Source organism: Triticum aestivum, chromosome 7B (genome assembly GCF_018294505.1).
Source record: "Triticum aestivum cultivar Chinese Spring chromosome 7B, IWGSC CS RefSeq v2.1, whole genome shotgun sequence".
Lineage (NCBI taxonomy): Eukaryota > Viridiplantae > Streptophyta > Magnoliopsida > Poales > Poaceae > Triticum > Triticum aestivum.
The window spans coordinates 300,211,629-300,226,480 of record NC_057813.1 but is presented as its reverse complement, the minus strand read 5'-3'; the positions used below and the strand labels follow the sequence as shown (position 1 = coordinate 300,226,480).

General features: G+C 42.7%; 1 long non-coding RNA gene across 21 annotated transcripts; it reads left to right on the top strand.

The window, feature by feature from the left end:
- Positions 1-428: 428 nt before the first annotated feature.
- On the top strand, positions 429-8,574 carry LOC123156304 (uncharacterized). Of its 21 annotated transcripts, XR_006477958.1 has the most exons (16): positions 435-984; positions 1,120-1,245; positions 1,320-1,507; positions 1,785-1,832; positions 2,048-2,189; positions 3,080-3,492; positions 3,564-3,637; positions 3,709-3,835; positions 3,917-3,998; positions 4,082-4,193; positions 4,291-4,527; positions 5,288-5,534; positions 5,775-5,824; positions 5,908-6,007; positions 6,092-6,816; positions 7,864-8,574. It is a non-coding gene; the product is annotated as an uncharacterized lncRNA (long non-coding RNA). The 21 variants fall into 21 exon arrangements; XR_006477969.1 differs by adding an exon at positions 7,343-7,461 and having other exon boundaries at positions 429-1,507; XR_006477954.1 differs by having other exon boundaries at positions 434-984; positions 1,120-1,507.
- Positions 8,575-14,852: the final 6,278 nt, after the last annotated feature.

Here is a 14,852-nt window from a genome sequence, read left to right as displayed (position 1 = left end):
AATCCAACGGTGAAAACGGATCTGAATTCCGACATGTGGTTTAAAAAATATGACTTTTTAAAAATTTAAGACGCTAAAATAAATGTGCGTGAATCTGTTGCCAGACTAGTCTATACGCATCTAATGCTAACAATAATATCCACTAGCTGACAAAAAAATCACACATGTGAGCCCGGCCGCCCGTTTCTGTTAGTTGGTGGCCGGCCGCTTTTTAGATTTTAGGTTATTTTTATCCCACCTCATCCGGTTATATTTGGTACCTATTTTGATACCTTCTCTCACCTTTTCCCACCTAACAGTGACCCGGCACGAACCGAAAAAACCACGTACCAAATCCTCTGCCAGCCCCCGTGCTCTTCAGGTCGCGCCCGAGACAAGCGACGAAAAAAAAAACCTACGACGATTCACCAGCGAAAAAAAACCCTACGATGATTAACCAGCGAAAAAAATTGTCTTGGAACGAGGCCTCCAGGTGCCCTCGAGCTCGCACTCGCATGAGATCCCTTCCAGGCCACCACGCCACACCACCAGATCCCATCGCCGCCACCTCGCACTCGCATCCCATCGCCGCCGCCCGTGCGTTCTCGATCGGAGAGGACGCTCCCTTCGCCGCCGCTGAGATCCGAGAAGAGTCGCCCTTCGCCGGCGCCAAGATCCTGTGCCTCTCTAAAGACCCCTCTCTCTCGCGACACCGCCTCCCTTACAAGGACGCCATGCCATGGGTCTCCATCGGTGCCACGACTGCCGCGGCCTCCCCACCTGCCGACGCTCTAGATCCGGCCGTAGTTGATTCCCTGTACATCATCTCAAGGAGGAGGGGCGTGAGGCGGTTGCCGCCGCCGGTGGCTGCACTTGAAGGTCTCCGCCGCTTGCTCCAACCAGATCCAGCCAGACCGACCTGTGGTGGTCCACGTGCATCTGGACGGACGCAACGGCTTTGCCTCCCCTGTCCCATGTCTTCGTCCACCAGACCATCCCATTGCGGTAATAAATCTCTAGCCATGCCCTTTTCCTTGAGATGAACTACAAAATTTCTGTTCTGTTATATCTTGGTGAATGTCTCGTCAATTGCCATACAAATACATGTGTGCTTCTCCTGTCGTGCATTTGATGGGTAAGCTGCTGCTACCCGGGCTCACATGACCCCGTGGAGGAAGGAGCTGCGCAAGGAATCACTGCCAAAAGACTCAAGATGAGTTTGGAGTGTCCTGGATTCCAGTCCATGTTCCGCAAGGACGAAGCAACGTGAGCTAGCCGAGGGTTCAGATTGACGTTCGCTTTGATTCTCGTTGATTCATTGTTTTGACCGACCCAAGCAGCGCCGGCGCTCACGGAGGAGAACCTGATATTTCTAGAGGCCTGACGCGCGGTCGATCACACTTACTACGACAAGTCCTCCAACGGGTGGAGCTGGTTCAGGTACCACAAGCACCCTCCAGGAAAAGCAGGTTCCAGCTGTGCAAAGTCTGCCTACTACTGCTATCCATACTGCGCTATAGCAAAATAGGTTTGTCTAATGCCTCAACGGCTCACACTTCTGCCAGTCGCCCATTTATTTAGTGTTGGTCTGGGGAATTTTTTGAGTTGTTGTGTGTACCTTCATGTTTTTCCTTGGGAAATATCTTCATGTTTTTTAGATTACATAAATTTTTGAAAGCTGGATTTTTGTATGTCTTAGTTTCTACATTTGTGAAACTGAAAGCTATTATCATCGGACAGAAAAAATAAACTTCTTCTGTTGCTATTGTGTATTTGACCTGACATTGTTTGTTTTCTAATTTCAGCTTTGGATCAGGACTAACCTCTAGCCAGGAAAGAACCTGAATCCCAAGGTGAGAGGCACCCGTCCGTTAATATTAGAGATGTGAACAAGTACTTTTCTCTATTCTTCCTACTCACAAGTAGTTTCATTCAATGTGCTTACGTGAGATGTGAACCCACAAATTCAGTGAGCTGGGAACTCAAAATTCCAATGAGGTGCGAGATGCAGCAAATTATACTCATCGTATGCCTCGTTATTATTGTTGTTGTGTCGTTTTATTCCCAGTCGACGGCCGCTGCGGTGCCCACGTCCGCGTCATTAGTGCTGCTAAGGGGCGCTTCACCCTGTTCGGCATTATCTTCTATTCTTCCTACGGCTGCAAGAACCCTCACCTTGGCTATGGCAGATGCGACAGATAAAGCAGGAGGTCATCTTCTCTCCTTTCTCTTCTACCATTAGAGAATTTTAGCCACGCCTGCTGAGTAACACAAAGCTATTATATGCGTTCAATGGAATGTCTGCAATGCCAACAATATTCTGAGTAAAAATGAACAAGAAACATGCATTGGATGGCTCAATTGTTTGTTGAACTAGGTTCGGTTTAGCTTGCTCTCACCAATACAAAATTTCCCACAGCTCATGTGTTCACAGATGGTGATTTCAAGAATCTGTCAAGTTCAACAAATCATGCATCTGTTTATAGAAACTTAAAGAACAACATACATGTAATTTGTTTGCTTAATCACTTTATTGTTCGTTACTCTCGATCACCATCGGAGAAGGCGATACTCAAATTTGTGGCTGGGTGCATCTGCGGAAGTACTTGCTGATCTTACCATGTCAGGTTGTCCTTTGCCCCTCTTAGATGTTGTAATGTGTTCTTCACATGTGACAACACTAAGTGAACCATTTTGGGCTTCATTTGCATTCTAGCATGGTGGTCTCTCCTATAGCTAGCTATAAATGTTGGCAGTTCCTTCCCTTTTTCTTTGGTGTTGTGGTGCTAATAGTTAGCATAGCTGTCGTCGGTGCCCTGTTATTATTTGTTAAGTTAGGATGCTTACGTTGTTTTGTTGTGTATGTAAGCTGACAAGTAGTACACCTCCATTTTTTCAGTTTCAGAAAAAAAAATGCACTGGATTGTGCCGGCTGGGGTGGTCTGGCTGGATTTGGAAAGAAAGAAACATATATATTGGAGATGCATGCGTTTAGATTTTTTTTTTGTCATGAGTTCAATAGTCTCTGTTAAATCACAGTAATTTTGTTGCTCTGCTGAGCAGGTTTTCTTATACATATATTTATTTTGAAAATTCATAGATGGATGAAATGCTGCTGAGACGTTACAAGATATTCCAGCAGAGGCATCCTTACCATCCGCATTACAAGGATATGAGAACATTGGGGTCCTGAAGGCAGTGACCTGTTTACCATACACATATTTACTTCCTTTCTAGGGTGGAACAATGGAAGGCACAATTCCAAATTTCCAAGTACAGCTCTTCAAGAACAGGATCTCTGAAGGAACAACAATTTACAAGCTTGGCGCTTACCAGGTTCAGTATGCTAGGGAAAGATACAAAACTGTAGATCGTCCATGGAGAGTAGTGTTTGCCCAAAAAACTACCGTCGAACCAATTGTGCCTCAGCCACCAAACTTTCCCAAGTATGGATATACCACCTACAATGTACACAGTACCAAAGCTGCATTAAACAAATCGTTTTGTTGTCAGGTCAGCAACTCTTAAGAATTGTTTTTATTGTATAATTTTCCACTTCTTACAACTTGTGAATGTTGGATTAGTTACCAGCATCACAAGAATATTTGCGCCGAGCGGCGGATCGATTGACCAGATATGAGAAAATCACATCACAAATGTGCGCCAACTTTTATCATTTTTCATTCCGTGTTCTTATATCTCCACTGAAACAATGATATATCTTTCCAGAATGCCCGCCGTTGTGATGTTTTGGGGAAAATTAGCAGATGCCCTTGATGCAGACAAGCTACAACGGTGGTCTGCTCAAGAACCCATTATAGTTCTATTTGTTGGCATGCCAGTACATGAATTTAATGTAAGTACGTATCGTCATCTTATATCCATCCTGCACAATTTAGAGAAGAAATTAAAATTACCCGTTAATTTTTTTGTACAGGAAACTTGACCTTCAAGTCCTGTCTGGCAACTCGATGGTACATGAATCCAACTATTTCTGAAGCGGCAGCTATTCTAGGAAGGTACACACAGCACAAATGATCCATCTGTGCAACTAATTTTCAATAATCCAGCATCTGTGTTGACAAATTTCACAATATCTCAGATCTACTGCAAGATCCCATCAAATTGAGATAAGCACCGGCTCACAGGGTCATCGCTAGGCAACAAATACAACAAACACATAATTATCAGCCGTTGACCCTGGTGGAATCATGGTATGTTGTCATTGCTATCAAAGCTACACTAATGTCTTTCTCCGAGTAACAATATTTGGTTTCTTTCTAAAATAGATTGACCTGATGTAACTTGCAGGACCAGTACTATAAACTGGAAATAAAGAGAACTGAAGTGTCCCCTTCCACGGCGTTGGGGGGCCTTTCTCTGCCAGGCGCGGTGGCTCCTTGGTAGGATGATGCAGCTGGCTCGGCGGAGGCTAGGAGGCTCGTCGGCCGACATTTCGTTGATGCATGGGTGCCATATTGCGATGGAACGGCAGTATAATATACAAAACTTTGACGAGGCTCACCTGCTTCAAAATTTCACAATAAGGTTTGCCTTTTTTCTCTTTGCATTATTCTGTTAAGTCTTCCGATTGTTTGTGTTGGCCGACGAAAAAAGATTTAGGGTCCTAGATTTCTACTTTATATCACTCTGAAAGCTCACTAACCAATCCATGCATTTGGACTTCAGTAGATATAATGGACTATATTCACTCACGTTGGCCACAACCTATTTGAAGAAATTTCTCTTTTGATTTATTGGTGTGAAGTTGTTGTTTCATAGATATATCTAAGCAAGGAAAGTTGTAGAGATATATGCATGTTCTGGCCTTCTATTCTCGTCCTTTTCATGTTCGAGATCAGCGTACTCATTAGATTAAATTTTAGTATTGCATCGTTAAGCACTTTCTGGAATAACATGCAATAGGTGTATGTTCTATAACCTCTACGCTTTAGCTGGAAATGGCAACTTGATTGAACTCGATCGGTTGTAAGCTTACCTAAATTAGTACGTACATAAACAAACTGCACTTCCATCTCCCTGTAGTCATAAAGAAGTATACTGTAAAATTCATAGATGATCAATACTATTTCATTTGCATAAACAAACTCAAGGCATGTACAAATTTTGGATCACGATATACTATTTACCATGCATCAGTTAACTCAAGGCATCGACCAAAATCTAGCATTCTTTGTTGCAAGCAGCATGGAGAAGACAGAGATTGTCTGATATATTCGATAGCGCAATATAATTTTCTCTTGCATATTTATAATCTGCCATTTGAATGATGTTTTTTGTGTTGTAGTCCAATCAAGACAACTTGCAACTTTGGTGTTGTCACATTGGAGTCCGTGCTGAGCAGCAATGGGAGACTGTCGTTGATGCCCGACCCATGATGCCGACGAAGGAACGAGAGTCGATGAGGAGTAGACGCCATGGGTTTGTGAACTGGCCAAGCCACCGTTGTCCGTTTGGTAATGTGACTTGCCCTGATTTTGACGTCGTCTACCAACATCCGACGAAGGGAACCCGTCCCGGTTTCCATCTTGATGGTAAGTTCTCTAATCTTCTATCTCATGGGATGTGATGTAGTTGCCTTCATTTTGGCTTTTGACAAAGGGTTGAAATTAGCTTATGTGCTTCCGACGATTGAAATTCCAGTTATATTATCAACCTTCAGCAAGCAGTGACAACGAACTCCATCCCCCCACCACACCACACCCATGTTTCATTTGATGTGCTTTAAGCCATGTTTCAGCTTGTCTCGACCCAGCATGTATTTTTTGTTTCAGTTATTGAGCTCTGCACTACAAAACTGAGAAAGACCCATAACTTTTTACAGGTCAGCCATGTTTACTAAAATATATAATTTCTAAAACATTTCCAGCAATATGTGAGTTGTTTGCTTGCTCAACATTACTCTAGGATCGTTTCTACATACTACAAATAGAGGGAAGTTGGCTTGTGCCTTAGTAGAGACAGATGAACCAATAAAATGATTGGAAAGGCTCTTTCCAAGCATAAGGTAAGCTGAATCTTGTACAACTTACTTCTTAATGTATTTTGGTCAGTATGTTGTTTATTTTATGAAATTGATACTCCATTGTAGAGGAGCTTTTGAAGGAACTGAAGAACCGGAACCTCCCCTCCTCCCTCCCGCGACGCTCCCGCAGGCGTCCGGGGGGCAACCCTAGCACCGCCGCCGGTCCCCCCTCCTCTCCCTACCCCCTCGCGGCCGCCCGGGGGCGCGAGCGGGCGAAGCCCGCTCGTCGCTGGCGGCGGCGGGGCCTTCTTGTCTCCGCGCGTGGGGGTTTCTGTGAGGGCCGGACGCCTCTGGCCGGATGCGGCGCTTGGCGCTGGCCGTGGCAGCTCAGCAGCGCGCCGACGTGGGCTGTCGGCGGCGCATGCCAGCGATGGGATGGGCAGTGCGGTGGTGGTGCAGGCTGGAGGCTGGTGGTGGCGGCGGCGCGCCCAGATCCGCCTCTGGCGCCGCGAGTTGCGGGCGACCTGGATCACGGTCGGCCTTCCCTACCATGGCTCGTGGGGGGGCAGCGGGTGGATGCGTGTGCCGTTGCCCGTCCGAGCCCTTGTGGCAGGTCGATGTTGCACGGCGCTGGAGACTCCCCTGGTGGCCATCCATGGATGCGGCGGCGGGCTCTGCTTCCTCATTAGATTAAATTTTGGTATTACATTTTTTAGCACTTCATGTGAATGTTCTATAGTCTCTATTGTGCAGGCGGGTCTACTCTCCCTCTTGAGGCGAGTGTGGATGTAATGGACATTGATTGTGGTTGTTCGGACAAAAATATTGCGTGGAAACATTATATACTGATGGTGAGACTTCCAATTCCTTTATGTTTTGTCCGTTTAATCAAGAACAATGTTTAGAGCTTACATGGCTGTCTAAGTTTAGTTCTGTAAGAGAAATATTGATGTCATGCAATGATCAGTGTGGAGTAGGGTAGTTTTTTTTTACAAAGTTGTTCCTCAGTTCTCATTGAACAAAGATTGAACGCCTGTGATTTGATCTACTACCAAGTCAATCTCGGTCCACATTGTCGGAGTTTTCTTATTAAGCTTTTTTTGTTGCTATTAGTATTTCCATTTATGCAGAGGGGCCGGGTATAATGCTTAAACCTTTTAATTAATAAAGCTTCCTTAATCGAAAATAATAGTATTTTCATTTAAACTGGAAGTTTATGTGAAGAAGGAGCTGTGTTGAAATGTATGAGTTTGTTTTCCTATTTTTTTGGAAGAATGAGACTACCATTAACAGTATCAAGTTTGTAGCTGCTCATCGTCTGATCCATAAAAAAAGGTTGTAGCAGCTCACGTAATATTCACACATCGTCGGTGGCAGGAGGAAGGAAGCTTCTGTTTGACAAATCTCATTTTTCTAGCAACTACAAGAAATCAGTGAAGCAGTAGGAAGTAGGAACACAGTCCAGAAGATTATCTGATGACATGATATGCTACCAGGTGCCTTTTAGTGCGTAACAAATGTAACTTCTTCTCCAACAAAAATAATAATGAGAGGCAAAAAAAAGAAGCATCTTGAGTACCATCGGCAGATACATATTTTGTTCCATTAGAAAATACAACTATATTTTATTACATTTAGGTCATGTTATATCGTGCATGTGTGTTACAGGTGTTTCTCTCTACTTTGTGCTCCAGATTTGTTTTCCCTGCAATATGGCAGATTAATGTATATTCTTCTGAAGTCATAGTACATTGTTTAATTTGGGGTTTACTCCGGTGTCAAGTGTACTATATTGCTAGATTTAACTTTAATCTACGCGAGTTGCTCTGTAGCTATTTCAGCATAAATGGTTCATCATACTAGGATTTAATTAGTGATCTAACTTTTGTTGCTTCTAGGATTTAATTAGCATGGGCTGGACGGGAAGGTGATGCCTGCGATGGCGACCAAGACGACGGGCAGCGCAGGGGCAATTGTGGCCATCGTGGTGTTTTCAAGGGAGAGCGAGGCAACTGCAATCACGCAACTGAAGAAGTCGAAACCCGGGGCGAAGTTGGCCAACATGAAAGCTGACAAACCTAAATGCCGGTGATAGGTTGTTCGCCGCTGTCGTGCCGTCTTTGAACTTGGTGGAGACGCAGAAGCAGTGGCGGAGCTAGGATCAAGCCATGACCCGGGCAAGCCCCAGGCCAATCACTTGGTACAGTGCTAAACAGTGTAAAATCCACTACAGTAAACGAAGGAGCCAAGCCTCAGGACCCAGGCCGCCGCCCGGGCAGCCTGGGGCTTGTCTCCGCCACTATGCAGAAGGAGAACGGTGGCGCCGTGAAGACCTTGACGACTGTTGCCATGACCACAACCATGATGATTGTGTTGGTAATAAAGATACTAATTATATACAAATCCCCCAGCTTCGAAAACATTAGATTATCCAACTTATTATTCAAATTCTTGATTCAAGATAAATGGAAATTTCCTATATACAATGAGCTTATTATTTTTTTTAGAAAAGGAGGATGACCCCCGGCATCTGCATCTGGGAGATGCATACGGCCACTTTATTGATTATTTTCGAGGACCTTATAAAGTATTACAACAATATACCTGAATCCACCATCTTGGCATTTGCCGCTACTCCTATCCATACAATGAGCTTATTATTGAAGGTTGCATCGATTATGTTATTATTACTGAAATAAGAGGCTTATGAAATTTTCAATCTTTGTGTACCTTGTAATAGTGACTGTCAATCTTTGTGTACCTTGTAATAGTGACACGTGGATGCGTGAAGTTGAGTGATACTCCCTTTCTAAAGAAATATAAGTGTTTAGATTACTATGATCTAAACACTCTTATATTTCTTTACAGTGAGAATACTAATACTATTTATAAATGGATGATATATATCCAGTTATAAGTTCTAGGGTGGCGAGCGATTTGGCTGCTTAAGGAGATAGGAAGATTGCCGAGAAGGGAAAAAAAGTGGAAGAGAATTTATATTTGTCGTTGCATGATGAAAACTGGATGTAACCCCTTAACCCGTATTTCTAAATTAGAAGAATAATTTGATCAATGTGTCCATATTTTTATTATTCCGTGGCAACACATGGGTATTCTGCTTTTACCCGTAGCAACGCACGGGCATTGTACTAGTTAATTCAATGGCGCACTCAAAATTGTTGGTATTTCAGTTGTTCGATCACATGACCCATTCATGACAGTAACATGATTCTCTAAAATAGATGGCATGCTCAAATCAACAGGTAACTCAACACATGATGTATTTAAGTTAATTAGGCATGCATCATTCTCATGTGAAATTATATCATCAATACCTTTACTGTTACCTTGTCGCAAAAATGTAGCTGATGTAGGTATGGACAATGGCAATATACCATACACTTGAGATGATGTCGCCCTCACAATCTGAGGTGTGGCTGCTCTAGAAGGTGCAACGATGGAGGAATCAACCGCTGGTAGTGAGCATGAATTGGAATAGTAATTGTTGTAGTCACCCAATGCATCCTCCTATAACTGTCTCTCAAAGGTACAAGCACGAACATACATACCATTAATGCAACAAGGAATATACTGAAATCTTGCCTGAATATCATGGTTCAAACCATCAAAAAATCTATTCATTGTATCATCCTCAGATTCTTCTATGTCACAATGATGCATATAAGATTTGAACTCTTGGTAGTAAGCATGAACAGTGTTGTTGCCTTGTTTAAATTGTTCAAATTTGTGAAGCAATTCACGACGATAGTAAGGAGGGAAAAATGGTTGTCTCATTACATCTTTCAAATCTTTCCAAGTCGTGGGTTGGTTATCAATGTTTTTCTTACAATGCACACTCCACCAAATAGAAGCAAAACCAGTAAATGCTCTAGTGGCAGCTCGTACTCGCTCAAGTTCAGAAAAGTCATGGTGACTAAAAACTTGTTCTACTTCAAGCACCCAAGCGAGATAAATAGCAGGATTAAATCTACCCTCAAATGACGGTAAAGAGATAACCTGACCATGTGCTTGTGTGTGTTGTCCCAACTCTCGTGATGGTGAAGATGTGTCCAACGTCCAAGAACATCTATCTCCGGAACCTGTCATGATTAGTAGAAACAAGAAACAAAATTCGAGAATAATATTCCTATGAACTACTAGGATGTGGTTTTGAAGTGCTCACAGTAAAGCAAATATCAATATCTTACAAGTTCTTACCATGCGGCAGGTGGTGACAGGCAACCAGCGGTGTCAAGTAACTCTAAGATTTTGTAAAGCGATTGCCAGGGGAACACACGTATAAACGGTCTAGAAATATATGGAGTTGGGTTGGCTATATATGGTAGCAAAAAATTTAGCAATAATCAATTCAAAGATGCAATGTTGAATAAACGCTCAACGACGGTACTGTGCTGGTCCTAGGCTAGACCGGACTAGAGACGCGAGCCTAGAACACTAATGAGGTCACGGCATAGCACAATAGCATCAATGAAGGATACTAAATAGCTCTGGACAGCAAGATATAAGTGAAGATCACAACGGCAGTGAAGATAATGATGAAAAACAACTGCCAAACAGGATATACAACAACTCTCTCCAACTTTCCTCTTCAAAAGTTTGAGCCAATTTTCTGATAAATTTTCAAAAAATGCTACTAACTCAAGCTTTCCAATGCAAAAAGAATCACTCAATTCCGAATTGATATGAGGAGTCAAAGAATTCTAAAACTGTCCTGAAAAATTGGAACAAGCTGTGTTCACAAACTTCGGAGGGCAAAAAGACCTATTTGGAAGCCGATTTTGAGGTATCAAATATTGAACTTGCTTCTGAAACTATTTAGATGCGTCTTGTCTCTAGCTTTAATTTGAGTACTCACGGAGCCAAAACGGACTTCCTATGAGGAAGATACACCTGTTTTAGTGAACAGTGTGCAAAACAGATTCCAATCCGAATTCAGGTACGAAATTGATTCTAGATAGATCTGTTTTTTTTCTCACACTTTTTTCTTTTTCTTCTCTCATTTTCTTTTTCTTCTTTCCTTTTTTTCTCTTTTTTTCTCTATCTTTTTTTTTCTCCCTCTTTCCAAGACAAACTAGATAAGATGCAGATTGGATCACTCGAAGATGTGAATGACCTCAACTATGATTATGACAATGAACAATGCGTTGCACATGGTGGAAATTGATGTATGGAATGGTGGACAGCAGAAGGGATAATGATGCAGCGTCGACATGACTAATGTAAACAGAACTCGAAACTCTAAAGCAAACTAGACACTAAGACCAGCAACTCGACACGACGATGCAACCGATAATTCAATAATGCAAACAATGAAAAGAAAATTGCAAAGGCTTGGACTGCCTAGGACAAAGATGAATAGATCTAACTTTCTTTGTGGCTTTTTCTTGGACAATAGGTAAGAAAATAAATCGAATCTAGGGATAACTGGAAAATCTCACCGATCAACCTGAAAACTGATACCACTTCATAGAGGCAAAGGTGTCCCGTCTTTCGATGAGATGATGGATATCGCTTTCACGGAAGTCGACTTTGACGATCCAACTACGAACGTGCGAGGACATCGCGCCTTAGCAATCGCTAAACCAACTCTGAGAGGTTATTGACCATGCCGGAGCACGATCAACCTGACCACGAGGGTCTGTTTTCTGCGAGCAAACGAAGAACAAGCAAGAAACTGAGATTGCAATCAAGATATTGCGAATATAAGATGAAAGCTTTATTGATCAAGGTTGGGTTCTGTGACGCCTTTGTCTGGTCGTTGAACACAAACGAAGTACGCGAAGTTGCAGCTATGGCGAACTTTAATCTAAACAAATCCCAAAGAAAAAGCTACTAGATGGATCTACTCAAGGGGTGGCGGCCAAGGAGGTGGGAGGATGTCCCAAGGCAGCCTAAAACTAACCCTAGGTTGTACAAGGCCAATGGGCCCAAGTGGAGGTGACGTAACACCTTTGGACTTGTAGTTTGACTCGGATTCTGCTGCAGCGTCAGATTGTTTCATACATAGCTCAACGCTCCGGACGGATTTTAAGGTGATTCCAATTGGGTTGGAAAGAGCATGAAATCTACTTTCCAACAACAAAATAATCACCCAATTCAGAGTCCGGATGAAAGAGTTCTTGGCGTTTTGAATCAGGTGTGTCTGTGCAGTCTGAATCTGAGTCCAGTATGTGAGAGACTTGGACTTTATCTTCTCTTGGGCCAAAAGTGACGTGAGAGAACTTTTTGAACAGCAAGTAAACATCTCTTTCTCCCTTATCTTCATATGTGGATTGTACAAATGTCCCATACACCTGTAATTAGACATGGCACAAAAGTTTGTGAAGTATTTTTGTCCTCGATGACATAAATAAATTATTGCATAGTTTGCATTAGAAATCACCTCACAAATATACATGTATGCAATATATTTGGTCATATCCAAGGTAGTCATGTCCTCATCACTGGCCCAATAATAAGGTGATACAGCACCTAGAATAGCCTCAGGGCAAAATTTATGAAGTGCAATCTTGTATATTTTGACCAAGGCTTCATGCACCCATTATGGTGGCTTCAAAGTCCTGAAATCATCACTTGTAACTCCGTTCTTGTTCCCCTTGCGCATGCCATCATCTCCATGCTTGTTCTTGCTCGAATGTTCATCCTTCTCCAAGCTAGGCCCTTCATTTGTAAGGAAAACAAATGTATCCAATTTAGGCAGCATCATATTCTCATGAACATTATAATCATTACCAAGAAACGAAAGTACCTGATAATTTAATTGGCATGCGCGAGCTCTAGTAATTGGTCCAGTATATGTAGCAGTAGGGGTTGTGGGTGTAACAATGGTATTAATGTCCTCATCACCATCTTCAAGACCTCCTCAAGGAGAAGAACCGGTTACCCTATGTATCGTCCCATGTTGGATTTGGATCTTGTATCACCTTGTGCCTCGATGATCTGGCGTATGTGTGACTTTATTCTTGTTGGTTGAGTGTTCTCTCGTGTTTTTCCCTCCTTCCCATCCTCGTGTTCTTCCTGTTCCTTGTAGGGATCCGCTCCAAACGTGAAAGATCGGCCTCTAGGGTTCTACCCCGTATCATAGGGTGTCTAATCTTTCAATGAGATGATAACTATCGATTTGGTGGAGACGACTTTGACTATCCGACTATAAACGTGCATGACGTTGCGCCTTAGCAATCGCTAAACAAACTCCGAGAGGTTATTGACCACGCTGGAGAATGATCAACCTGACCACGAAGGTCTATTCCTGCAAGCAATCAAAGAACAAGCAAGAATATGATTAAGCAATCTAAATATTGCAAGTATGGATGAAGTATTGATAAAAGTGGGGTTTCATAAGCGGTCTTGGTCTTGTCATTGGACATAAATAAAGTAGACGAAGTTGCAGCGACGGCTAACTTTTAACTAAATAAAGCCCAAGTCTAAATGGCGCCTTAAGGGTTGTATTTATAGGGGAAAAGAGAGGGGATTTTGTCCACCCTTGACAAGGTGGGACTAAAACACCTCCTAAGTCGTTTCCCCTATAATATAGACTCTAAAAATAGCCAAATGAGAGGTATTTCGAAAATACATGGGCCTAGCCCAAAACTAAGGTGACACAACACCAATAATAAGCTGTGGACGAAATTTGTGACAGATGTATATTTCGTCCATCTTCTTGTATGTCAACATGCTGGCTTCAAAGTGCGGAAATCTCCTCCAGAAACTCCGTTCTTGTTCCCTTCATGCGCGCCTTCATCATAGTGCTTGATCATGCTCCAGTGTTCATTCTTCTTGTCCATACTAGGTGCTTCAACTGTAACCAACACAGACATATCTAAGTTAGGCAGCATCACATTCTCATGAACATTAGAAACATTACCAAGAAATGAAAGTACCTGATAATTTAACTGGTGTGCGCGAGCTCTAGTAATTTGTCCAATAGGTATAGTAGCTGGGGTTGTGGGTGTAACTGTGCTAGCCATGTCCTCATCACATTGGCACTTCCTTTTGAAGGAAATTCGAGAGATTATGTTGCTTATAGACATTAGCCCCCTAGTAGGGCGTAGCTTTCTACAGATGCTCTATGATCCGCGCAATCTCATTTGGCCGTAAATTGAAGAAAATCCAGCGGCTATATGCCTTATTCTCCTTGTTTTCGCCGGATGGCATGTTGTAACTCATGCGCATGAAAACCAAGAACAAAAGGCATTCCTCGCATCGGTTAATATATATGTGGAAACAATATTTCCTCTATAGAGGACAAGAAATTTCGGGGCGGTCAGGCAAAAAGCGTCACGGGAAAATGAAGTTCTTTCAAGGACTGCCATAGAATGGACCGATGTTCACTAAAATGGTCATAACTTTGTCATCGGAGTCCGTGTCAGACCCACAAGTACTCAAACTGCTAGCGGCGAGTGTGCGAATCCAGAAAATACTCCACGCTTACACCAGGAGGCCCGGAGTACCCTCATATTCAGCCTTAAGCAGGACTTTTTAGCCCTGAAAGTCAAAGAACATCATTCGCCACTGTTTTTCAGACAAGTTTCTGAACCCATTGGCACTTCCTTTTGAAGGAAATTCGAGATATTATGTTACTTATAGACATTAGCCCCCTAGTAGGGACAAACGTAGCTTTCTGCAGATGCTTTATGATCAGGGCAATCTCCTTTGGCCGTAAATTGAAGAAAATCTAGCGGCTATATGCCTTATTCTCCTTGTTTTCGCCGGATGGCATGTTGTAACTCATGCGTGTGAAAGCCAAGAACAAAAGGCATTCCAGGCATCGATTAATATATATGTGGAAACAATATCATCACTATATAGGACAAGAAATTTCGGGGCGGTCAGGCAAAAAGCGTCCCGGGAAAATGAAGTTCTTTCA